The 27,367-nt window shown below is 35.6% G+C and overlaps 1 pseudogene across 1 annotated transcript; it reads left to right on the forward strand.

Annotated features, from left to right (window-relative positions):
• Positions 1–14,212: 14,212 nt before the first annotated feature.
• LOC306662580 (small ribosomal subunit protein eS1-like) lies at positions 14,213–25,525 on the forward strand (annotated as a pseudogene). The gene has a single exon. The product of its transcript is annotated as a small ribosomal subunit protein eS1-like (transcript).
• The last annotated feature ends 1,842 nt before the right edge of the window (positions 25,526–27,367 follow it).

Genomic DNA, 27,367 nt, shown 5'->3' on the forward strand with positions numbered 1-27,367 from the left:
GTCTTCAGAACAATAAGAAATAATTTCTCTTGTTATAAGCCACCCAGTCTATAAGACTTTTCTTATAGCAGTACAAGCCAATTTAGATAATTCTGAGCTGAGTACAATGGCACATGCCTAATCCCAGCCACATAAGAGGCTGAGGGCAGTAAGATCATAAACTCAAGGCCAACCTAGGCAATTCAGTCAAACCCTGTCTAAAAATAAAATGCAAAAAGGGCTGGAGATGTAGCTCAGTGGTAGCCCTTGTCTAGCATGTGCAAAGCCCTGGTTTCAACCTCCAGTACAAAAAAAAAAAAAAGAATTTTGAACAGAATACTTCAGAAAGTCTCAGGGATAAAAGGAACAATGCCTAACGACACAGCATCATGAGGCAAAAATTAACAGAACTGCAAGGATAAGAGGATGAATCTGCTATTATAGTCTGAGATTTCAACGACACCAATTAGAATGGACAGATTCATCACATAGAAAAAGTGCAATTACTCAGTGTGAAACTCACCAATACCATCAATCAACTTCATATAATGGACTTTTACAGACTACTTTCCCAACAGTAGAATAGGCTTTCTTCTCAAGCATACATGGAACATTCACTAAAACAGGCCACATTCTAGGCCATAAACAACAACTTAAATTTTTTTTTGTTTTAAATAATTATACAGTGTTGATTCTGAGAACACAGTGGAATTACACTAACCATCAACAACAAAGATATCTGGAAATCTGAAATACCCATGTATTAAGCAATATTCTTCTAAATAACTATAGGTCAAAGAAGAAATTATAAGATATTTTAAAATGTTTTTTAACTAAATGAAAATGAAAACAATTTATCAAATTTGTGGGATTGCAGTTAAAAGCACTGCTTAAGAAAGAATTTAAGCTTTGAATAAAAGGAATAACCAAAATTAAACATCTAAGTCTCTATTGTAGGAAGCTAGAAAAAGAAAAGCAAAGTCCAAAAACAGAAGAAAAGCATATCAAGTTCAAAAACAAAAGAAAAAATGATGAAAATTAGAGAGGAAACTGAGAAAAGGAAATCAACAGAGAAAAAAAAAAAAAATCAATAAAATTAGAGCTGATTCTTTAAAAAGATAAAATTTTAGCCTGTCCAAGAAAAAAAAGGAAAGTACACAAATTATTAATATCAGAAATGAGGAGACATCACTACAGATTCCATAATTTTTGTCTGTTTGGTTGGTTTGGGTTTTTTAAGAGGAGGAACGGTTTATTTGGGCTCGTGGTTTTTAAAGGTTCAATCAATGGTAGAATGACTCCATAGCTCTGGGCCAAAGGTAAGGCAGAACATCATGACTTAAGGGTGTCATGGAGAAAGCTACTCAGGACATGGCAATCAGGGAGCAGAGACAGCTCTACTAACAAGGACAAAATATAAACCCCAAAGACACACCCCAGTGACCTACTTCTTCTAGTCACATCCTACCTGCCTACAGTTACAGTGCCTACTTGGTTAATCCATGAGTAACCTACCTCATAGATGAGGTTAAACCTCTCATAACCTAATCATGTAACCTTCGAACATTCTTGCATCATCTCACACGTATGTTTTATGAGGATGTTTATGATTTGGATGTGAGGTATCCCCCCAAAAGCTCACTATGAGATGATGCAAGAACGTTCAGAGGAGAAATGTTTGGGTTATGAGAGTCTTAACCCAAATCAGTGAATTAATCCCTTAATGGGGATTAACTGAGTGGTAAGGTATGGCTGGGGGGAGGTGGGAACAGGGGTGTGGCTTTGGGTTATATATTCATATGTGGCAATTGGAGACCTCGTTCTCTGCTTCCTGATCACCATGTGAGCTGCTTCCCTCTGCCATACTCTTTGACCATTATGTCCTGCCTCACTTTGAGCCCTGAGGAATGGAGGTCAATCACTTATGAACTGAGACCTCTGAAACCATGAGCCCTCAAATTATCCTCCTCTACAATCAATCTAGTCAGATCCTTTTAGTCACAGCAGTGAGAAAGCTGATTAAAACAGGGGACATCACACTTTCAAAACCATAAGATTCCACCACAGGCGGAAAAGTGTTCACCATCTTTAGTATAGAGAAATGCAAATCAAAACGACCCTAAGATTTCATCTCACCCCAATTAAAATGGCAATTATCAAGAATACAAGCAACAATAGGTGTTGGAGAGAATGTGGGGAAAAGGTACACTCATAACATTGCTGGTGGGTTGCAAATTAGTGCAGCCACTCTGGAAAGCAGTGTGGAGATTCCTTAGAAAAACTTGGAATGGAACCACCATTGACCCAGCTATCCCACTCCTCAGCCTATTCCCAAAGGACATAAAATCAGCATTCTACAGAGATACAGCCACATCAGCATTCATAGATGCTCAATTCACAATAGCCAGATTGTGGAACAAACCTAGATGTCCTTCAATTGATGAATGGATAAAGAAACTGTTATATATATATACAATGGAATATTACTCAGCTACGAAGAATAATAAAATTATGGCATTTGCAGGCAAATGGATGAAATTGGAGAATATCATGCTAAGTGAGATAAGCCAATCTCAAAAAACCAAAGGACGAATGATCTCCGCGGATAAGTAGATGATGACACATAACGGGGGGATAGGAGGGGAGCAAGAATGGAGAAAGGAGGGACTGTATAGAGGGAAAAGAGGGGGGGGGAGGGGTGGGGGGGAAGGAAAAAATAACAGAATGAATCAAACATCATTACCCTATGTAAATGTATGATTACGCAAATAGTATGCTGTTACTCCATGTACAAACAGAAACAACATGTATCCCAATTGTTACATATAAAAAATAAAATAAAATAAAAAGCCATAAAAAAAAATCATCTCATACTTGAATTATCATATAGCATACTACAAAGAGCTTAAACTACATTCTGAATTGTAATTACGGTTGTAATTTGTTTAGGAAGATCTAAATAAATCATAACCATAGAGTAGTTAAAAAAAAAAAAAAAAAAAGAACAGGATTGCCCTAACCCAAAATCAGAGAAAGGTACAACAAGAAATTTATAGACCAGTATGTCTCATGAAAACAAACACAAAATTCTTAAAATGTCAGCAAACCAAACACAACAATGTATAAGAAAATTATACACCACAACCAAGCAGAATTTATCCCAGGTATACAAAGTCAGTTCAAACACTTAAAAATCAATTAATGCAATCACATCAACAGATTAAATCATGTGATCTTATCACAAACATAAAAAGCAAGCAACAAAATCCAATATCCCACTGTAATAAAATTATCAGTAAAGGAGGAATACAGGGGAACTTTCTCAACATGATAAAGAACAATTACAAAAAAATCTACAGCTATTATATATAACAGTGAGACACTCAGATTCCCCACTAAGATCAATAAGAGGTAATAATATTCTCCTCATTACTACGTTTCACATCACTCTGGAAATCCTAGCTAATGCAATAAGACAATAAAAGGCATAGAGATGGGGAAGAATGGAAAATAAGAGTGTATTTTTCATAGATGACATCATCTTCCATGTAGAAAATCTGAAAGAAAAAGACAAAAATAAGCAAATAAAGAAAAAGGAAGAAAACTCCTAGACAACTATTGAGCATTAACGGCAGGACTGCAGGATTCAAGGTTAATATATCAGAGTTGCTTTCCAATATATCAACAATGAACAACAGAATTTGAAAGATTAAAAAAACAAACCATTTATATTAGCACCCTAAAAATGGAGACATTAGGTTGAAATATCATCATACATATACCACGCACGCGCACGCGCACTGCACACCACACACACAGCACACCACGATTGATATGGGGAAAACTATAAAACTCTAATGAAAGAAATCAGAGAGTAAATACATGGAGATATTCCATGTTCAGTGGATAGGAAGACTCATATTATCAGATGTTAATTTATCCTACATTGATCTATGGATTCAACACAATACAACTCTAAATCTCAGGCAAGGTTATTTAGTGGATATTACAACAAAAAAAATTCTTTGATTCATATGGAGAGTCAGGTACAGTGGTGTGCACCTAATCCCAGATACTTGAGAAGCTAAGACAGAAGGATTATGAGTTTGGGGCCAGTTTGGGCAACATAACAAGAACTTGTCTAACTAAATAAATACATACATACATATATACATTCAAAAAATACACACATAAATAGTTTATGTGGACAAAAAAAGAACCCAAAACAGTCCTCAAAAAGAGTACAGGAGAACCAAATCAGAAGACTTACACTACCCAACATCAAAATTTAGTATAAATGTATAGTAATCAACACAGTATGATATTAATAAATAATTAATAGATCGGAGAGGAACAGGAGAGAGTCCAGTAACAGATTCACATAAATATAGTCAACTGATCTTTGACAAGGGGTCAAATACAACACAATACAGAAAAGACTTTTCCATAAATGGTGCTAGAACCAATGAACATGCACAAGAAAAAAAAAAAAAAAAAAAAAAAAAGAATCCAGACTCAAATCTTACACCCTTCGTAAAAACTCAAAATACATCATAGAGCTAAAACTAAAACCTATAAAGTCTAGAAAATAAGAGGAAAATATCTAGATAATCTATGGTAATGACTTTTTAGCTACAACACCAAAGGAATGATCCAATTAAAGTGAAAAACTTTTGTTCTATGAAAGACAAGAAAATAAGACGAGCCATAGACTGGGAGAAAGTATTTGCAAACATGCATCTGAGAAAGGACCATTATTCAAAATTTTTTTAAAAAACTCTTAAATTCAACATTAAAGAAAAATAAAAACACCAGGTTCAATGGAACACACCTGTATCTGTAACCCCAGCAACTTGGGAAGCTAAGGCAGGAGGATTGTCAAATTCAAAGCCAGTCTCAGCAACTTAGTGAGACCCTGTCTCAAAATAAAAAATAAAAAGGGTTGGGATGCAGCTCTGTGGAAGATACCCTTAGATTCAATCCTTAGTAAACAAAAACAAAAACAAATTTCAGAATTTAAAAATGGGCAAGACCTGAACCAATACTTCACCAAAGAACAAATGCAGGTGGTAAATAAACATTTTGAAAAGATGCTCAACATCTTATGTCATTAGAGAATTGTAAACTAATACCACTACAAACCTCTTGGAATGGGAAAAAATCAAACACACTGACAACACCAAATGCTGATGAAGATGAGGAGCAAAAGGAATTCTGTTCATTACCATTGGGAATGCAAAGTGGTACAGCCACTTTGGAAGACAGTTTGGCAGTTTCTTACAAAATTAAACACCCTCGTATTACAAGACCTAGCAACCATGGTCCTTGGTGTTTAGGCAGATGAACTGAAAACATACATACACATGAAAACCTGCGTACATGTTTACAACAGCTTGAAGTCTAACTACAAAAACTGGGAAGTTTTTGTCCCTCTATAGGTGAATGGATAAACTGTGGTGTATCCATAATAAAATATTCAGCACTAAAAAGAATAAATTATAGAGTCATGAATAGACATGGAGGGAAACCCAAATACATATTACTAAGTAAGTCAGTTTGAAAGCTACATATAGTAAGATTCCCAACTATATGATATTCTAGAAAAAAAACTAAAGAGACAATTGAAAAAAAAAAAAAAAAAAACAAGTTACAAGAGAAGAGGAAAGGAAGGATAAAATGGTGAAGCACAAAGGATTTTAAGGTAGTGAAACTATACCGTATGACATAATGGTAGATATATGCCTATACCAACTGTCGAAACCACAGCATAACCTACACCAAAAGGGAAACCTAATGTAAATTATAGACTTGGGTTAATAATAATATACCAATTTAGGCCTACCAATTATAACCAACTGTGTTTGTTAGCATTCCACTGTTGTGACAATAAACCTGAAAAAAATCAATTTAAAAGGAGGAAAGTTTTTTGGCTCACAATTTCAGTCCATGGTCACTTAGCTCCACTGTTTCTGGGCCTGTGAAAAGCAAGACATGGCAGAAGGGCATGGAAGAAAAAAGCTGCTCAATCATGCAGTCAGAAAAGGGGTGGGGATGGAAAGATGGGAGGAAGAAAGGAAACTAGAGTAACTGGGGACCAAACCTTCAAAACATGAGTCTTTGGGAGACACTCCAGATTCAAACTATAACACCAACGTTAATACTCTAATGTAGGATATCGATATCGGAGAAGTTGTGCATGCATAGAAAGGCTATACAGGAACTGTCTGTACTTCCCAATCAATTTTATTGTGAACCTAAAACTGCTTTAAAAAATAAGTCTATTAAAAGGGAGATGGGGGAAGAAAGAGGGGAAAAAGGAGCACATGATGGAGATCACAGATGATCTAAAAATCTAAAGTATTTATTATCTTTTTATTTTTAATAATAATATCTGCCAAATCCTTCTCTAGGATAACCACTAAAATGCTAAAGTTTGGGAAAAAAAATAAATCAAGCCCTCTACGGCAGGTTTCTCAATCTCAGCACTACTGACATTTTAAGCATATTATCCTGTGCTATAGCAGGAGCCCTGTCTTGTGTATCATAGGATAGTTAGTAATATTCCTAGTCTCTACTTATTAGCTGCCTGTAGCACCACTCTCCCTAGTTGTGAAATCCAAAATGTCTCCACATTTTACCAATGTGTCTATCACCCCCACCCTCTATTGAGAACCAAGGACCTAAACAAGAAGGAAGAAGTATAATTTTAGTCAGTTTTTTTACTGTGACCAAACACCAGGCAAGAACAATTCTGTAGGAGGTAAAGTTTAGGCTTACAGTTTCAGAGGTCTCAATTCACAGACAAATGGCTCATTGCTCTGGGTCACAGGTGATGCAAAAACATCATGGCAGAAGAGTGTGGCAAAGGAAAGGCAACTCAGGACCTAACAATCAGGAAGCAGAAAGAGCATTCCACTCACCAGGGACAAAATATATACCCCAAAGTCGCACCCTACAGTTACCTACCTTCAGCAGCCACATCCTATATGCCTACAGTTACTGCCCAGTTAATCCCTATCAGTGTATTAATAATGCACTGATTAGGTTAAGGCTCTCATAACCCAATCATTTCACCTCTGAACTTTCTTGCATTGTCTCACACACAAGCTTTTGGGGGACAACTTATATCTAAACCGTAACGAGAAAGAACTTAAAATAAAAGGAAAATAAGACACAGTAATACAGTAGATTTAACAAGCATCAGTAATTGCATTAATAAACACAGAATAGGTGTCTCAAAAGATACATTTAAAAGAAAAAACAGCTTGACTATATGCTCTTTTATAAGAGCTTTTTATACTTAAGACATAAGGGGCAAGGAAGGGTTCAAAGAAAAAGAAACAAGAAAGATACTGCAAACACTAATCAAAAGATAGATGGTAGATGGTAGAGCTATATTAGTATCAGATAAAAGATTTAAGGCAAAAAAACACTACTGAAGGTGACAAGAGTACTTTTTTTTTTTTTTTTTTTTCTTTTTGCGCGGTGCTGGGGATTGAAACCCAGGGCCTTGTGCTTGTGAGGCAGGCACTCTACCAACTGAGCTATATCCCAAGCCCAAGAGTCATTTTAATAATAAAGGTTCAATGCACCAGAAAGATGTGACAATTTTAAATTTATATATACTGAGTGTGGCCACTAACTATATAAGTAGTTAGAACTAAAGGAAAAAGACAAATTCACAAGTATAGTCACAACTCTTGGTAGCTAATATAAAATAACCAGTAAGAACACATACAATTTAAACAATGCATTAACCATCCTGACTAAATGACATACAAGAAACTGTACCCAATAACGATACAATACACATTCCTTAGAAGAAGCACATATGCAACACTCAGAAGTAAGGATCACAAGCTGAGTCTTAACAGAAAATCTCATAACTATTTAAAAGCTCAGAATTATACAGAATGTTCACTAACCACAATGCAACTAAACCAAAACTCAATACATAACTAGAAAGCTATGTAGCTTACAAAGTAAATAATACATTTCTAAATGTTAATTGAAGAAAAGGTCCCAAGAGAAATTAGAAATATCTACGACTAGATGAAAATTGATATTACACATTAAAACTTATGAGATAAAGACTTTAGCTTCCAGGAAAATAGAGCAGTTTATTTGTGTATTTCCCTATTACACTCACTAATACAACTAAAAGTCCTGGGCATTAAATCTGTATTTATATACTTAAACATAAGAAGACTGTCAAATGGACAAGCAGTCTAGCTACAAGTCAGCTTGTAGCAAGACAGGAAAATTTTAGACAATTACATTCTACTTCCCTCCAATACTACAGGGGGAAAAAAATACTATCGCTGTACTCCTATTTGAACAAGCAAAGACCAAGAAAGGAGGCTAGGCTGACTCTTACTAGGCTATAACAAAGTATCCCAATAATCTGCAGAGAAGTATACAAGACTACAAAGTAGACAATGAGGACTTTCATGCTCACTGAGTAGTATAAAATGCCACATAACTGCAATGTCAGTGGAGGGCACATGAGAAACCTGAACTTTAACCCCCACCAAAAGTAAGGGAGAAGAACCTACCTCACCCTGCAGAAGTATGGGCACAGAAGATCTAGTGGAAAAGTTAAGACAGGCACCATTATCTCAGTGACAATAAGGCATTAGCAGAGATCACAAGGGGGAATCAGAGCTCCAAGTTACCCAGAGAAATGACGAAAACACCTCCAACTTAGGTGTCAACAGAGGCCATTGGGGAACCTGGACTTCTATCCCACCTGACAATAATGAGGTAGCATTTTCTCCCTTTCCCCCACCAGAGTAGGTCAGAAAACCCCCATTAAAAGAGAAGGTTTAAATAGGATGAAACATTTTATAACACAATAGCCCAAACTTACAGGTTTCAACAGAAAACCAAAATTTATACCATGAATAAAGATTTTTAAACTCAATGAAAAAAGTCAGGCATGGTAGTGCACACCTGTAATCCTAGCAAATTCAGACCAGCCTCAGCAAATTAGGTAGTCCCTAAGCAACTCAGTACGGCCTTATCTCAAAAAATAAAATAAAAATAAAAAGGCTGGGGACACATCTCCAAGGTTAATAAGCATATAAGCATCCTAGGTTCAATCCCTAGTACCAAAAAAAAAAAAAAAAAAAAAAAAAAAAAACACAGAAAAAGATAATCAACAGATGCAACACTGAGAAGACAGGTTCTGGTTATCTGACAAAATTTTTAAGCAGTCATGATAAAAACGCTTCAATAAACACAATAAAAAAAAAGTCAGCAAAGAAATCCAAGTCTCTGCAAAGAATAGAAAATAAAAAGAAGAACGAAGGGCTGGGGTATAACTCAGCTGTAGAGTACTTGTCTAGCATGTATGAGCCCTGGGTTTCAATGCCCACACACATTTTAAAAAAGAATGAAGTGGAAATTTGAGAATGAATGAATGAATGAATAAATAAATAAATCTCAGTAGGTAAACTCACAGTGCACAAGCAGAGAGGAAAAAGAAAAATTGACCTTGGCATGGTGGTGCATACCTGTAATCCCACCTTAGATGGAAGGCTCAGTTGGGAGGAAGACAAGTTGAGCTCAGTCCCAACAACCTACTTGTCAGTCTCTACCTCAAAATGTTAAAAGAATGGGGAGAGGTGGGGAATGTAGTTCAGTGGTAGAGCATCTGCCTAGCATGTGTGATGATATGCTCTCTCAATTCAATCCCCAGTCCTGCAAAAAGGGGAAGAAGAAAAAAAAAGTAACTGATGCTCAGGAACCTTGAGAGATAAATAAAATTCCTGTCATCAGAGTATGACTTCAGTTATAAATATCCAGATTAAGTAAATATACTGAGAGAGAAAATAAATTGTTGGTTAATAGGGGCTAAGAGGAAAGTTACATAAACCTAAACATGAAAAGCAGTAGAATAATGTTGCTTGAATATAGACAGTGTCTTCAATAACTCAGGGCAAGAAAAGAATATGTTCAAAGACTAGGAGCAATTCCCTGATAATAACGAGCTTGAACACTTTCTATGTTTACTGGCCATTTAGACATCCTCTTTGTAAAAATGTCTACTTGAGTCTTGCTCAATTTTCTTCTATTGTCTTTTTACTTACTAATGTGGAGGAATTCTTTATAAAATAAAAATCATGATGAGAAAAACAAAAGGAATGATAATAAAAAAGTTTGGAGAGGATAAGAAGCAACAGATTGTAAATTAGCATATCTACTTTGGAAAAAACCTAGCATTATCTACCAAGTTAAAGAATGCAGTACTATGTATGACTCAACATTTCCTCCCCTTAGAATACACCCAACTAAAATAAAAGTACACACAAAAGATTTGTATGATACTGTTCATTGCAGTATTATTCCTTGCGAGTGGAACCTAGAAACAAATGTTCACTGACACTATGAAGAAACAGTGATATAATAGAACTGATACTATGTCACAAATGAAAATAAGCCATTGTACAGACCTCAAACACATTGTACAGAAAGAACCCCAAAATAAAATTAAAAAAGGGGTAAACTCCAGTATTAGGGATATAGGCTTAGGTATGTTCAGACTGGTAAACTGTTATGAGTAGGCTTTATGCCTGGGTGGTACCTGGCTCGTGACATACAGCCAGGCATCATCTTGACAGTTCCCTGTCAGTAAGAAAAAGGATATAGTCCATGCTAGAAAAAGTTTCCAACATGGCAAAATTGGCACAGGTGAACTAAACTTAAGGAAGAAATGGCTGTAACCACCCCAAATGCAAAATTCATAGTGTAAAAGGATCATAAGCAGATCATAAAAGCCCACAACACAGAAGACACAAGCCTATGTTTTCTAGGTTGTACTTTCTGTTAAGCCTTTTTACCGGTTTACTCTATTTGACCTGTGTCTCTCAATTGAAATCTTTCTATCGGGAAGACAAAACCAAGGTATTTCTGCCTGGTAACAATATTGTAAAGAAAGTAAATGATTTTCATTAATGTCAGGAAATTACTACCTGAGAAAGGCTGGCAATGTTTTACTTCTTGACTTTTGTTGTGACCTGTGATGGAAGTCTGCTTTGCAATTTGCTTTGTAAATTACTCAGGTGTATAGTTTTTGTGTATTTTTCTGCATGTGTATTATAATTCCAAGAAAAATTCAGGACTCAGGAGACACAGTGATTAAAAAACTGGGGTCATCATCAAGGTCCCTGGTCTTTTTCATTATACTTCCAACAAATCCTGTTGTCTTAGCTCTCCTCATAGTTGTATGTCTATCACAGTTTTAGACATTAAATGGATATATAATGACATTAAGGGGAAAAAAAGGTCCATTTATTCTATCAGTATTCTAACAGTTCTCTTCAGTTAATTTGTTTGTTTCCAGTCCCTTTTGAGGGGCTGAGGATGAAATGCACGAATTTTAAGTATATAATTTCCTGGGTTCACAAAGAACCCAAGAAAGCCTCAATTTCATCAAGATAAATAAATTTCATCACCTTAGAAAATCCCCCTGCTTTGTCTCTGTTAGTATTACGTATTACTGCATAAATATACTATGCATTTTAATCCATCTTCCTGCTCATGGATATTTGTTTCTAGTTATAATCAATACATAGTATAATTATGAACATTTTTGTACGAGAGATTCTGTGGACATGTTTTCAGTTTGGGAGGGGTGGGAAATATGTAAGAGTGGAATTTCCGGTCATGATATGGGTATATGTTTAAATTTATACTAAAGGGTTGACAATTATTTTTCCGAAATGGCTATACCATTTTCCATTCTAACCAACAATTTATAAAAGTTCTAACTGATTCACATTTTCAAAATATTTTTAATTGTGGATATCCATAATACTTTTATTTTATTTATTTTATGTGGTGCTAAGGATCAAACCCAGTGCCTCATACCTGCTAGGCAAGCACTCACCAATGTCCCACAATCCCAGCCCTTCATTCACATTTTTGCCAAGAGTTGGTGCTGTAAGTCTGATTTTAGCCATTTCAAGGGGTGTAAAATGGTATCTCATTGCAGTTTTAATCTGCATTTTCCCTAAACCTTTTGTCACATATTGAATAGTCAATCATACATCCTAATCTACAAAGGATCTTTGCTTTAAGAACTATCACAGAAAATCGTAATTTGTGAATGGTAAAATGGGAGAAAGCTATTTATATATTAGGACAAAAGAGCTTAAAATTTCTCAATGCACTAACCACTGCCAGCTAGCTACAGAAGTACACGCTGCTGTTTTTCACCTTCAAGTTCCTTTGTAAATGCTAATTTCACTGCCTAGATGGCCTTTTCCATCTCTCTGCATTCTGCTCTAGTGACTTAATTCCTATTCAGCCTTCAAAACACTGCTCCAGCCCAGCGTGGTGGTTTGCAATGTAGTCCCAGCACTCTGTAGCCTGAGGCAGGAGGATCTATTGAGTCCAGGAGTTCTAGATCAGTCTAGGCAATACTGCGAGACCTTGTCTCCAAAAAAAGAAACATTCTTCAATGATACATTACTTCCTCCATTCCTCCATGAAGTTCAGACTCACTCAAACATATATAATATTCATCATTTTTAGTACCAGAGACTGAACCCAGGAGTACTTAACCACTGAACCACATTCCCAGCCATTCTTTAAAAAAATATTATTTAGTTTGAGACAGGGTCTTGCCAAGTTGCTTAGGGCTTTGAACTTGTGATCCTCTTGCCTCAGCTTCCTGAGTCACTGGGAGTACAGGCATGTGCTGTGGCACCCAACCAAATCTCATCTTACATTTTAAGTATATGTAACACATTTAGTACAACTTTCTCCGTATCAAGCTATGTATCTTACTCATCTTTATAACCTCAACACCTGAAACAACTACAAGTACATATTGAGCACAAAAATATCAACAGAACAAATAATACACTGACCACTCTAATGCCATATTAGTGTCAATTCATTTTTCTCATCTCTATTCAGAAACAAGGCTTCCAGACTATAATAAGACAAATGTTAGTTCCCCCAAACCATGTCACTTCCCAACCCTAAGAGGGGGAGCTTACCCTAGATAACATGAGTGGGTCATAAATGTAATCAGATATATCCATGTTAATAGAGAAGGAGGGGCCATTTTGAGACTGAAAAGGAGAAGGCAGCCATCAATCAAGAAATACCTGGAGACACAAGATGCTGGAAGATGCAATGAAAAGATTCTAACCTAGAGCATTTGGAATGAATATGGCCCTGCCAACAACCTGATTTCAAACTTCCAAAGTCTAAAACTGAGAGAATAAAATTTTAGTTTTCTGAGGCATGGTAGTTTTTTGTATGAACCTTAGGTTACTAGCTTTCTCCTCCATTTATTCAAAATGAATTCACCCAAACTCAAAATTTAAACCACAATTTAAATTGCCACATGGTCAGTCTTCTCTAATTTCAACTAGTCAATATACAGCTATCAGCTAAAATACCTAAGCATGTCTTAGACACTCAAATAAACAAAAGAAACAATTCCTACTGTGCAGAATTTACCACAAAAAGAGTCCAAATGCAATTTTTTAAAAGTTCAATTCATAATTGAAACCATAATAAGTAAAAAGAAATGAAACATTATCTTGGTCAGCCTCAATCACTGAGCACTTATTGGGCTAGTATCAGAAAGGCAGCTTTAAAAAGATTAGCACAATTTTTATTCAAATTCTTCCTCTTCCCTTCTTTGCAACTATTACAATCACATGATCACACCCACATGTCCATCCTACCACTTCTTTTGACTGGTCACAGCTCTACAAACCTACATATGACATTTTCTTCTCAGGCAGAATTTCTTAAGCAGTGACTGGTACAATGTCTACCCAAAAGTATGGTAATTCAAAATATTCAAAAAGCACAGCTGTTGATGCTCATGGAACGCTTCCAAAACACGTTTCATTAAAAAGCACATGCTATGCCTTTGAACATTTCAAAACAAGTTTTAAATACTACATGCCCCTACGTGAATGTTGTTTTCTAAAAACCAGCATTAGAAGTCTAGGATAACCTACCTCAGGCATTTATTTCACTTATAAATAAGATATTAGAAATGAATTTCTTCAAATCCAGAGACTCCTACAATAGACATCAACAAAGCTTTTGGATGGCCATCCCAGGATGTCTTATGTACAAGAATTGTCACCTCTTGACACCCTGCCAAAACCTGACGTGCAGCTGGGAGCAAGACCCTTCAAAGCCCTGTAAGGTGCCAATAATTGTGGATGGGGGGGTGGGGGGGACAAGAGTGCAAGGAAGAAGAAGAAGGAAGAAGATATGTGTTAGAGTGGCTAGCAATCAACCACAAAGCATTCTGAATTAAAATGTTATTCTATTCTTATAATCTTACAGTTTGCCTCTGCCCAGATTAATTTCCATAAAAGAATTCTGTAAAGTAGGATACAGTAAACCAGTCAATCTCAAATGCTCAGCTGTAATAAATTATGAACAATGAAAGCAAAGATGACTTTTTCCCAAACCATACTTCAAATTCACTTTAATATTTCTAGTGTAGACTCTATTTCATATAATATGGAGACTTATGAGCACTTAGTACCTTTGTGTAAGCTGCAGTCTATTTTGCTCACAGTTCCATCTTTCTCCTGAATTAGCAAAGGCTACCTACTAGATGGCTCCTACTACACAAAAGACTGTCTATGGATCCAATGACAAATCCTGAAAATGATTTTTAAATAATTCTGATTTAATTTCATTTCCATAAGATATATATATTAGTCTGAAAACTTCATAAGAAAAAAAATATTTTTCTGCAGTTGACACAAGCATTCTCCATCTTTTAGAAACTGTCAGAAACTATAAAATTTCTCAGAAAAGAGATATTAAAAAGCCATCCTCAAGACAGGTTAATTTTAAAACCACTTAACATTTTTAAAAAGCAAAATTAAACAACCAGTATTTATTAAGTGACACTCCACCATACTACTGGGTGGTCTACTTATAGTAAGAGGACATTAAGGGATATAGAGAAATACACATATCAAGTCAAGCAGATTTCTCCTCAGCAATGAAAAGCCTGCCCGTATTCACAGTTCTACTGATATTTTCTAAGTGTTATTATATATCAGACACACTGCTGGGTACAGGGATACAGATATACATAAAGAAAAATCTTTGTCCACAAGGAGTTCACAGTAATCAGTAGAAAATATATGTTGCTACAGTTTGAATGCTAAATGTCCCCCCAAAGATCTATGTGTTTATAGGCTTGGTGGCCAGGGTAGTACTACTCGGAGGTGCTGCAAAACATCAGGAAAGGGGCCTCAAGGGAGTCCTTAGGTAAATGGGGGCATGCCCACAATATGGATTATGAGGCCCAGTATCTCCTCTCTCTTTTGCTTCCTGGCCATGAGGTGAGTACAAGCTCCCCACCATCGCCATCTGGGATGCCCAGCAAAAGCCCAAAATGATAGATAGGTCTGCTCAATCTTGGACTAGAACCTCCAAAACTGTGACATAATAAACTTTTTCTCTTTATAATGACCTCAGGTATTTCATTATAGCACTGGAAAGCTGATGAATACAAACATTAAACACCAACTGCTGACTAAACAAGGATGAGAAAATACACTATTAAATCCGTTTTGGATTGTTAAAAATGTCTTAACATTTTGTGTTGCCTTTTCAAAAAAAAATAAATTCAGAAAGTTTTAAAATGAAAACAGTATAATATATTAATAGGTAGTATAAGGGCAGAGGGAACAGAGTCCTGATTCGGTAAAGTTGTTTTCAGGGAAAACTTCACAAAGATGAAGCTAAAACCAAAGAGGAGATGCAGGGAAGAATCATTAAGTACAAAGGCATGGAGATGGAAGGGAAGACCAGCACTGAGGTGGAGCCTGGAGAGCCAAAGGGCCTTGAAGGCCACGTATAGAAGACTGGAGTTTATTCTTGGGTACTGGAAAGCCAATGAAAGATTTTAAGCCTGCGGATGAAAGGGAGACAATACAGGGTGGGATCACATCTGTACTTCAGAAAAATAACTAGGTTATCCAAGATGAGAAAAGGAGGCCAAACATTCAGAAAAGTAATTATGAGGGTCTGAATTAAGCCAGGGGCATAGCAGGTATCAAGAGGAAATAGTCTTGAATTGGGGGACAGGAGCTAATAAATATTGACACCCTTCTCCCCACCAAAAACAAAAACTATTTTAATGTTACTAGTTAAAAGGCCAACCAGGAAACCAAGACAAAAAAACACAAAACACAAAAATGAAATCCAGTTAAAGTGGAGAAAATGTTTCAAAGATTACAATTACTTCAAGCACTAATCTTCCATAAGAATGAAAAATCAAACACAGGAACTTTGCAAAAGCATCTTAATAAAGTGTAAATGCCATCACAATAAAATAGTCAGAATATCCACCTTTCTTTCATAGGGGCTTCATAAGCAGAGGGGTAAACTCTAAAGCTGGCTCTGTTGGGAACAAAGATGTAAAATAAGGAGTTTGTTCCTTAAACGTCCACCTGCTGCTACTCCTCCTCATTCTTTCCTTCAAACAAATCATCTCTATAGCAACACACTCTCAAGAAATTTGTGGGTGGAAAGCATATGTTTGTGCAAAAATGAGAATTCAAGAACATGAGCTACTTTATTTTTTCCTTTAATACAAAGCACACACTATATCTTAAGAGATAACTAAAAAATAAGAAACAAATATGAAATGGCAAAAAATATTTTAAAACATAAGGAAATGTAAAAATTGTGCAACTGAGGTAGCATATGTTTACATGGAAACTCTTTTTATAGGTTACAATGACACCTTGTGGTAAGAGTTTTCAAATTATACAAATTGTCTTGGAAATATGTTTACAGCACAGATACAAGAAAAGTACTTTAGGAAATAGAAAAGACCCGAACACAGTAAGGAGGTGGTATGAAAATGTACAATAATCCACTTGGAGAATTTAACCTCAAAAAACTCAAACTTTAAAAAATGTTACAACTGCCAGGAGCCATGGAGCATGCCTTTAATCCCAGCAACTCAGGAGGCTGAGGCAGGAGGATTCAAAGTTCAAAGCCAGGCTCAGCAACTTAGCTAGGTGTTAAGCAACTCAGCAAGATCCTGTATCAAAAAAAGAATTAAAAGGGTTGGGGATGTAGCTTGGTGGTTAAGCGCCCCTGGGTTCAATCCCTGGTACCCCCTACCCCAAAAAGTCACAATATTAGGTAATCAAAAGTAGCTTATAAACAGTGAATATAAGGTAGTATACTATTCCCTTAAATTTAGCATAACTAAGTTTTTTAAATGATGCAAAATCATTTTTGTAATCCAGTGCAAAATTTACACCATCAGCAATTCCTTTACATGAGAATACTAACTCATGGTTTATAAACTATGAAAATAAAGTAACGATGTCATTACTTCTTTCTTGCCAATTAAGAATAATCAATAATGACATTAAACATTTCAATCTTGACTAATAATTAAGAAAATAATTTCTTCAAGGATTTACTATGTTTACTATATAAATACAAAGAAAAAAAGAAAAGTTAATGATTTTAATTTTTGTACACAATTACCCTTAAGAACCTCTTTCAAATATTCTCTCTTAGCATCAACAAATCACCATCACTTCCCAACTTGGTTCCTTTTCACTCTCCCTTACTTGTTCCCTTTCTCCTACTTATCCTAAGAAGTCTCTGGTCCATTGTTTCATCTCTGTGGAAAAGTCAAACTGCCCCTCTCCCATAGCTTTATTTACTACTACTATCTGAATGGCAAATTTACACCCTAATTCTCAACCTCTCTCCCAACCCATAAGTCAAGCTCTACTCACAAGTCTACAACAAAAGATCAATGACATGGCTTAATGACACACTACCCCAAATACGTGCAAGCTCTTTTGGTCCTCCTACCTCCATTCCAGCCAGAAGCAGGCATCCCTAAAAAGAATTTTCTGACCTTCCTTTAATGGCCCTCATTCCTAGGAGTCCTTCCTATATTTGGAGAAAGAGGTAATGACAAGAGACACCAAGAAAAATCAGAGCAAACAGGCCATGCCAAGAGGTCCCAGTTTCAGTTCATGTCCTTTTTTCCTCCAGTGGTACTTCTGCATGACTGTATAAGAATACACGTATTTCTCCGTTACTTGGATTCTCATTTCTTAAGGTTCCATGTCACGTAAAACTTGTATAAAAATAAATCTGTATGCTTTTCTCTTGCTAATTACCTTTTGTGGGTTTCAGTTATAAACCAGTAATGGATGAGGAAAAGATAAAACTTTTTCTCCCTTACACAAACATATTAAGCTCATTAACTTAAAACAAAATTTTTAATTTTTCTTTTTAATTGTAGTTGGACACAATACATTTATTTTATTTATTCACTTTTGTGTGATGCTGAGGATCGAACCCAGTGCCTCATGTGTGCTAGGCAAGTGCTCTACCGCTGAGATACACCCTCAGCCTGAAAGAAAAAATTTTCTACCTGCTTCCTTAAAAAAAGTTAGTTACCACTATCTTTTCCTTGTTTCTTAGTAATAACTCATTACCAACTCCTATTTGTAACAAATTATTAACTGCTAATTCTTCATCTGTTGATTTAAACCATTTTTTCCATTTTTAAAGTCATCAAGCTCTAACGACAAAACTCAAATATTTTACATTTAATTTTAATAGAGGTTTTAATAGAAGCTTCCTAAGACAGTGTCCCAGAGATTTTAGTCTCTGCCCTTTCCTCCATGGCCTACAAATATTCACAAGGACAACCTTTCTCTTATACTGTTTTCACCACTATAACTCCCAACATAACCCTTCCTATTGTTTCCTGATCAAATCTAAATTTCTCAGCTAAATTCACATTCTGCTTTAACAGGTCTCTTCACAAATGCGAACAAGTCATTTTATTGTGTGTGGGGGGGTCCCTCTGTTAGAGTCAATTCGGTTTACAGTTCTCCAACACAAGTTGATTCTTATCTTTACAACTTTTGTTCACACAATTATGCCAAACTGAATTATTTTCTTACATCTTTTCAATTAACCCACAGTTCAAGACCAGAGTCAAACCTAAAACCCTACAAGCTGAAGAATCATGAAACCATTTTCAGAATTTCAGTCATTCTAAAAGTGAACAGAAAGGTTTTCCCTTGTGAGACATACATTTCTGTCTCCTCCTGCTTATCTCAAGGCATTCTATATTCTCTCACATCAGCAATTTTCTCCTCTAGCAGCTTTATAACTACATAACCTATCTTTCCAAAGAAACTATGAATTCCTGAAAGGAAAAACAACAATCTACTCTTTTTGGTCATCTGTCTCCCAATACAATAAACCCTGTTTGTGAGAAGAAAAGTTATCCACAAAATTTCTGTGATATGAGCCCTACTTTCCTATAGGTTTCCTGTAGGTTTATAATGTAATTCTGGATAAAGTTTGGGGAATGATGTCACCTGGAACACTGCTTCACAACTAATCATATATGCTTTATGATAGCTAGTCATCAAGAAATTACTACCTCAAAAAATAAATTCTGACTTCCAAATAAATACAATCGGACTTCCAAAATGAACATATCCTTTGACCTAGCAATTCCATGTTCTTAGTAATTACTTCTAAGAAGTTAATCAGAGATATACACAACTATGCCTAGGGATATTCTTTATTATTCAATAAATGTTTATTGTATGTCAATCAACTTTTTGTCACTCTGACCAAAATACTTGATGAAACAATTTAGAAGAGGAAAAGTTTATTTTGGGCTGACAGTTTCAGCCGTTCAGACTAGGGTCAGTCAACTCCATTGCTCTAGGTCCAATGTTAGGCAGAACATCACAGCAGAAAGGCTTGGTGGAGGAAAGCTGCTCAGTTCAGGGCAACGAGGAAGGGGGACAGGGCAGTGGAGACGGGTACAAAATATAATCCCTGAAAACACTCCCAGTGACCCACTTCCTCTAGTCACACCCTACCTGTACAGTTACCACCCAGTTAGTTCATTCAAATTATTAATCCATCAAATGAACAAATCCACTGATTAGATTACAGCTCTCATAATCTATTCATTTCACCTCTAAGTTTCCCTGCATTGTCTCATGTATGAGATATCCAGGGAACACATCATATATCCAAACCATACCATTCAGTATGTTCTAAATGCCAGGTAGTTATGAAGGATACCATTAGTTCCTTGTCTACATAGTGCTTAATAGCATTATTTGTAATGGAAAAAGGGGCTACTGAAAAAGCACATTATGAAAGCAAGATCAAGCCCTTTTGGCTCTCTGAGCAGCACCATGGTGATAGGCAAGAACAAATGCCTTATGAAAGGCAGCAAGAAGGGAGCCAGAAGAAAGTGGTTGATCCATTTTCTAAGAAAGATTGGTATGACGTGGAAGTGCTGGCTATGTTCAATATAAGAAATATTGGAAAAACATTAGTCACAAGGACCAAAGGAACCAAAACTGCATCTGATGGCAAGTGGCTCTTGCTGATTTGCAGAATAATGAAGTTTTGTTTAAGAAGTTCAAACTAATTACTGAGGACATGCAGGGAAAAAAACTGCCTGACCCAAACTTCCATAGCATGGATCTTACCCATGACAAAAATGCGTTCCATGGTCAAAAAACGGCAGACAAAGATCAAAGCTCATGTTGATGTCAAGACTATTGATGGTTATTTTCTGCATCTCTTCTGTGCCGGGTTTACTAAAAAATGCAACAATAAGATACAGAAGACTTCTTATGCTCAGCACCAACGGGTTCATTGAATTCGAAATATGATGATAGAAATCATGACTTGGGAGGTACAGACAAATGCCTTGAAAGTATTCAATAAACTGATTCCAGACAGCATTAGGAAAAACAAACAGAAGGCTTGTCAATCAATTTATCTTCTTCATGATGTCTTTGTTAGAAAAGTAAAAATACTGAAGAAGCCCAAGTTCGAACTGGGAAAACTCATGGAGCTTCATGGTGAAGGTAGTAGCTCTGGAAAAGCAACGGGGGATGAGATAGTTGCTAAAGTGATGGATATGAACGACCAGTTCAAGAATCTGTTTAAAATTCAGATTTTTTAATAGTGACAAATAAAAAGCCCTATTTGTGGGAAAAAAAAAAACTAAATAAATAGAAGCAAGATCAACCACATTTGTGGATCAGAAAACTCAATATTGTTATGATATTAATTTCTCCCAGCAGGAGGGGGAGGATGGGGAGGCAAAGAGAGAAGAGAAGGGGGTAAGGAAGAGGTTGTTTAAAACCACAATTTTCAAAAAGTGGGTAAAAAATTTGAACAGACTATTCTCCAAAGACAGTTTAAATAAACACTTAAAAAGATGTTAAATACCATTAGAGAAATGCAAATTAAAGCCACACTGAGGGGGCTGGGAGGTATAGCTCAGTGGTAGAGCCCTTATCTAGCAAGCACAAGGCCCAGGGTTTGATCCCCAGCACTACAACCTCAACAAATAAATATATGCATTAAGATATCACTATACACCTATTAGAATGGATAAAACTTAAAAGTCTGACTATACCAAGTATTGTTTAGAATGCAGAACTGAAATTTTTATACACTACTGATGGGAATATAAAATAATACAATCATTTGGAAAACACTTTCATGGTTTCTTAAAAACTAACCATCAATTTACCAATAAGGCCACTGTATTTACAGGTACTTGCACATGAGAAAGGAAAGCATATATCCACATAGACCTTTCACACAAATGTTCATAACAGCTTTTTTGCAAGAAACAAACACAAGCTCATCGAGATGAATGGATAAACAACTATGGCACATCTATACGATGACATATTAACTTAGCAATAAAAAGAATACATTAGCAAGGATAAATGTCTAAATAACTATGTAGAGTAAAAGATTCTAGACAAAAAGCAGTACAAAGTTATAAGACTGCATTTATATAAAATTCCAGAAAACGTAAAGCCCTTCTAATTTGATGCTTGAGGAAAATCAGGAAATCAAATTCAACAAGGACACTTGGAGTGACAAATACCTAACATTGTGCAAAAGATTAATATAAAAGAAGTATAGAATAAATTTTATCCTCCAGGGAGAAAAATTCCAAACATAAGCCAAAGAAAGGAACTCCTAGTTTCAGCATGACAGAGTAAGGTCAACAAATCCTCTCCTCAAAAATAGCCAAAAAACCATTTCAGTGCATTATGACTTAAAGTAGAGAGCTCCACGGCAACCAAACAGAAAAGGATACTGGTTCCTTTAGCCTGAGACTGCAGCTCTCTATGGAGCAAGCAACAAATTGATAGAAGAGCTGGAAATTTTACATAGTTCCAGAAGCAAGAGCTACTTTGGGGCTTGATAAACTGTTCACCAGCCTAGGCTGAACAAACTGTAAGAATGTACATGGGAGAGATCAAGCACAGGCCACCCACACATCTGACAGAGCTATACATATGCAGAGAGGAGATTAAACCCAGGGGCTTTCCACCTGAGCTACCTCCCCAGACTCCACTGACACCAGAGGAAATGTCAGAGAAGGACTTCAGCAAGTTCATTGTTAAACTGCTCTATGACCTAAAAGAAGATTTAAGGAGTGAAATCAGAGAAAATACAGGATGTGAAAGATCACTTTAATAGAGATTCTGAAAAAGATCCAAACAGTAATCCTCAGAAAGAAGAAATCAATACACAAATTTAAAAGTTCAATGGAAAGCATCACCAATAGGTTAGACCACTTTGAATATAGGTTTTTCAGGTGTCATATACAAAGTACATAATCCTGAAAATAAAGTTAACCATAAAGAAAACATGTCAAGAGACCATGAACAGAAAATTCAAGAAATCTGGTATACATTAAAAGGCCAAATTTAAGATTCATTGGGATAGATGAAGGCTCTGAAATACAAACTAAAAGAATGTACAGCTATCAATGAAATAATATCAGAAAATTTTCCAAACCTTAAAAACAAATTGAAATTCAAAACAAGAGACAGAAAGAACTCCAAATATACAAAAATCACAATAGATTCACCCCAAGACACATTATTAAGAAAATGCCTAACATACAGAATAACAATAGAATTTTAAGAGCTGCATGAGAAAAACAACTACTCACATTTAAAGGTAAACCAATCTGATTTCAACTGATTTCTCAACCCAGACCCTAAAAGTTAGGAGGGCTTGAAATAATATATGCCAAGCTCTGAAAGAAAATGAATGCCAACCAAGCAAACTATACCTAGTACAATTAAGCTTCAGAATTGAAGATGAAATAAAAACCTTCCATGATAAACAAAAGCTAAAAGAAGTTATTACTAGAAAGCCTGAACTACAAAACATACTAATAAAATATTTTATGAAGAAATGAAAAATAAAAATAAAACCAGCTCATAGAATACTCAGCATAAAATCAAAATTGGAGAATCAAGTCCAATTTAAACACTGGAAATAAATCAAAATGGCAAGAAATAAAAATCATCTATCAATAACAACAGTGAATGCAAACAGTCTAAACTCTTTAATCAAAAGACACAGTTGACAGACTGGATTAATAAACAAGACCAACAATATGCTGTCTACAAGAGACATACCTCACAGGCAAAGACATCCACAGACTGAAGTTAAAAGGATGGGAAAAAACATACCATTTACAAACAAGCAGGGGTTACTATTCTCACATCAGATAAGGAGGACTTCAAGCCAAAATTAATCAGAAACGACAAAGAAGGTCATTTCATACTTTTTAAGGGAATCATCCATCATATGATCATAAATATTTATGCCCCAAACAATGGAGCATCTACTAACATCAAACCCTTCTCAATATTAAGAACTAAATAGACCACAATACAATAATACTGGGTGACTTTAGCAAACTTCTCCCAGCACTGGATAGATCATCCAAACAAAAACTAAGTGAAGATTGTACAGAACTAAAAAATATAATTAATAATGTGGACCTAACAGGCACATCTACAGAATATTTCATTCAGCAATGACTGAATTCACTCTCTTCTCAGCAGCACATTTTCTAAAATTTCCATTTTTTAGGTCACAAAGCAAATCCTAGCAAATACCTAAAAAGAGAGAATACCCTGCATTCTATCAGATCATAACAGAATAAAATTAGCAATCAATGATAAGATAAAAGACAGAAACCATGCTATCACCTGGAGATTACATAATATACTTTCAAATGATGAATGGACAGAAGAAATCAGGGAAGAAATAAAAAAAAAATACTTAGAAGTAAATGAGAATAATGGCAAAACATATGGAAATTTCTGGGACAGTATGAAGGCAGTTCTAAGAGGAAAGTTAATAGCACTGAGCTCACACATTAATAGAACAGAAAAATACCAAATAAATAACATTATATCTCAAGGCACTAGAAAAAGAACAACCAACACCAAAACTAGAAGAAGACAGGAAATAATTAAAATCAGTGCCAAAAATCAATGAAACAAAGTTGGTTTTTTTATTGAAAGAATAAACAAAATTGATAAACCTTTAGCCAGCCTAACCAAAAGAGGGAAAAAAACTAAAAATTATCAAAATCTTAGATGAGATGAAAAAAGGAAATATCACCACAGACACTCCTAAAATCCAGAGGATCATCAGAAACTTTTTTGAAAATGTATACTCCAATAAACTACAAAATCTTGAAGATATGGACAAATTCCTAGAGACATATAATCTAACCAAATTGAGCCAGGAGGACACAGAAAACTTAAATATCAAGTAATGAAACTTAAACAGTCATCGAAAGCATTCCAACAAAGAAAAGCCCAGAAACAGATGGAGTCTTGGCCTAGTTCTACCAGAGTATTACAAACTAATATCAATCCTCCTCAAATTATTCCATGAAATAGAAAAGGAGAGAATTCTGCCAAACTCATTCTACAAAACCAGTATCACCTTGATACCAAAACCAGACAAAGACACATCAAGGAAAGAAAACTTCAGACCAATATCCTTGATGAACACAGATATGAAATTTTGTAATAAAATGCTGGCAAACTGCATACAAAAGCACATGAAAAAGACAGTGCAACATATCAAGTAGTTTTCATCCCAGGGATGCAAGGCTGGTTCAACATACAGACATACATAAATGCAACTCACCACATAAATAAACTTAAAAGATAAGAGAATCACATGAGTATCTCAAAAGATGCAGAAAAAGCATTCGACAAAGTACAGCACCCATTCATGTTTAAAACACTAGAAAAACTAGGAAAAGAAGGAGTATCATTGTAAAGGCTAAAATGAAAATTTCAAGGCCAACATTATTCTGAATGGAGAAAAACTAAAAGCATTTCCTTTAAGAACAGGAACAAGACAAAAATGCCGACTTTAACCACTACTACTCGACAAAGTCCCTGAAACTCTAGCCAGAGCAATTAGGCAAAAGAAGGAAATTAAAGGGATACAAATAGGAAAAGAAGATGTTAAATTACCTGTTTGCTGAGGGCATAATTCTATATTTAGATGACCTAAAAAAATGCCACCAGAAAACTTCTAGAACTCATAAATTAATTTAGTAAAGTAGCAGGATACAAAATCAACAACCACAAATCAATCACATTCCTGTACTTCAATGAAAAAATCTGCTGAAAGAGAAATTAGGAAAAGAAATGAAAACCACACACTAAAAAAGAAATTGAAGAAGACCGTAAAAAATGGAAAGACCTCATGTTTTTGGGTAGGCAAAATTAATAGGTCAAAATAGCCATAGTGCCAAAAGCACTATATAGATTCAATGCAATCAAAATTCCAATGATATCCTTCACAGAAACAGAAAAGCAGTCAGGAATTCATTTGGAAAAATAAGAGGCACAAAATGGCCAAAGTAATCCTTACCAAGAAAAGCAAAGCAGGAGGCATCACAATATTGTACCTCAAATTATACTACAGAGCAACAGTAACAAAAACAGCATGGTACTGGCACTAAAACAGGCATGATGACCAATGGAATAGAAAACACAGAAACAAACCCATACAGACAAACTTATCTCATTAGACAAAGGTGCCAAAACCATATGTTGGGGGGAAAACAGCCTTTTCAATGAATAATGCTAGGAAAACTCGAAATCCCTATGTAGCAGAATGTAATTTAACCCCTACCACTCACCCTGCACAAAACTCAACTCAAAGTGGATCAAAGACCTAGTAATTAGACCAGAAACCCTGCACCTGCTGGAAAAAAAAAAAAAAAAAATAGGCTCAACACGCCAATACACTGGCTCAGGAAATGATGTCCTTAACAAGAGTTCCAAATAGTAAGAAAATAAAATAAAAAAATCAACAAATGGGATGGCATCAAATTAAAATGCTTCTTTAGCAAAGGAAACAATTAAAAGTATGATGAGAAAGTCTACAGAATGGGAGAAAATCTTTGCCACCTATTCTTTGGATAGGCCATTAATACCTAGGATATACAAAGAACTCAAAAACACCAAAAAAAAAATAAAAATATTAAACAATAACAACGAAATACCCCAATCAATAAATGGGCAAGGGAACTGAAAAGACACTTCTCTCAAAATAAGAAATATGGTCAACAAATGTATGAAAAATGTTCAACATCACCAGCAATTACAGAAATGCTAATTAAAACTACATTGAGACTTAACCCTGCTCCTGCCAGAATGGCAATCAAGAATACAAGTAACAATGAATATTGTCAAGGATGTGGGGAAAATGGTACACTCATACATTGCTGATGGAATTGCAAACTGGTACAACCACTCTGGAAAGCAGTATGGAGATTCCTCAGAGAACTTGGAATGGAACCACCATTTGACCCATTTATCTCACTCCTTGGCATATACCCAAAGTACTTAAAATCAGCATCTATAGTGACACAGTCACAGCAATGTTTACAGCAGCTCAATTCACAATAGCTAAACTACAGAACCAACCTAAATGGCCTTCGACAGATGAATGGATAAAGAAAATGTGGTATATATATACAACAGAATATTAGTCATAAAATGACTTTATGACTTCTGTCAGTAAATGGATGGTTCTGGAGACTACCATGAAAAGCAAAATAAGACAAACCCAAAAAACAAAAGGTCAAATGTTCTCTCTGATATGTGGATGCTAAAACACAACAAGGGGGAGGGGAGAAAAAATAAAAGCTCAGTCAATTAGACAAAGGGGAATGAAGGGAAAGAAAGGGTGCAGGAATAGGAAAGACAGCAGAATGTCTCTGACATAACTTTCCTATGTACATATATGAATACTCCACAGTTAATCTCCACATCATGAGCAACCACAAGAGTGGGATCCTAATTAGAGAAAGATGTACTCCATGTTTGTATAAATGTCAAAATATACTCTACTATACTGTTATGTATAACTAAAAAGAACAAATAAAAACACACAAACCAAAAAAACAAGGCATGGAACCACCATATGACCCAGCTATCCCAATCCTCAGTATATACATCCAAATGATTTAAAATAAGCA

Source organism: Sciurus vulgaris (assembly GCF_902686455.1).
Source record: "Sciurus vulgaris genome assembly, chromosome: 5".
Classification (NCBI taxonomy): domain Eukaryota; kingdom Metazoa; phylum Chordata; class Mammalia; order Rodentia; family Sciuridae; genus Sciurus; species Sciurus vulgaris.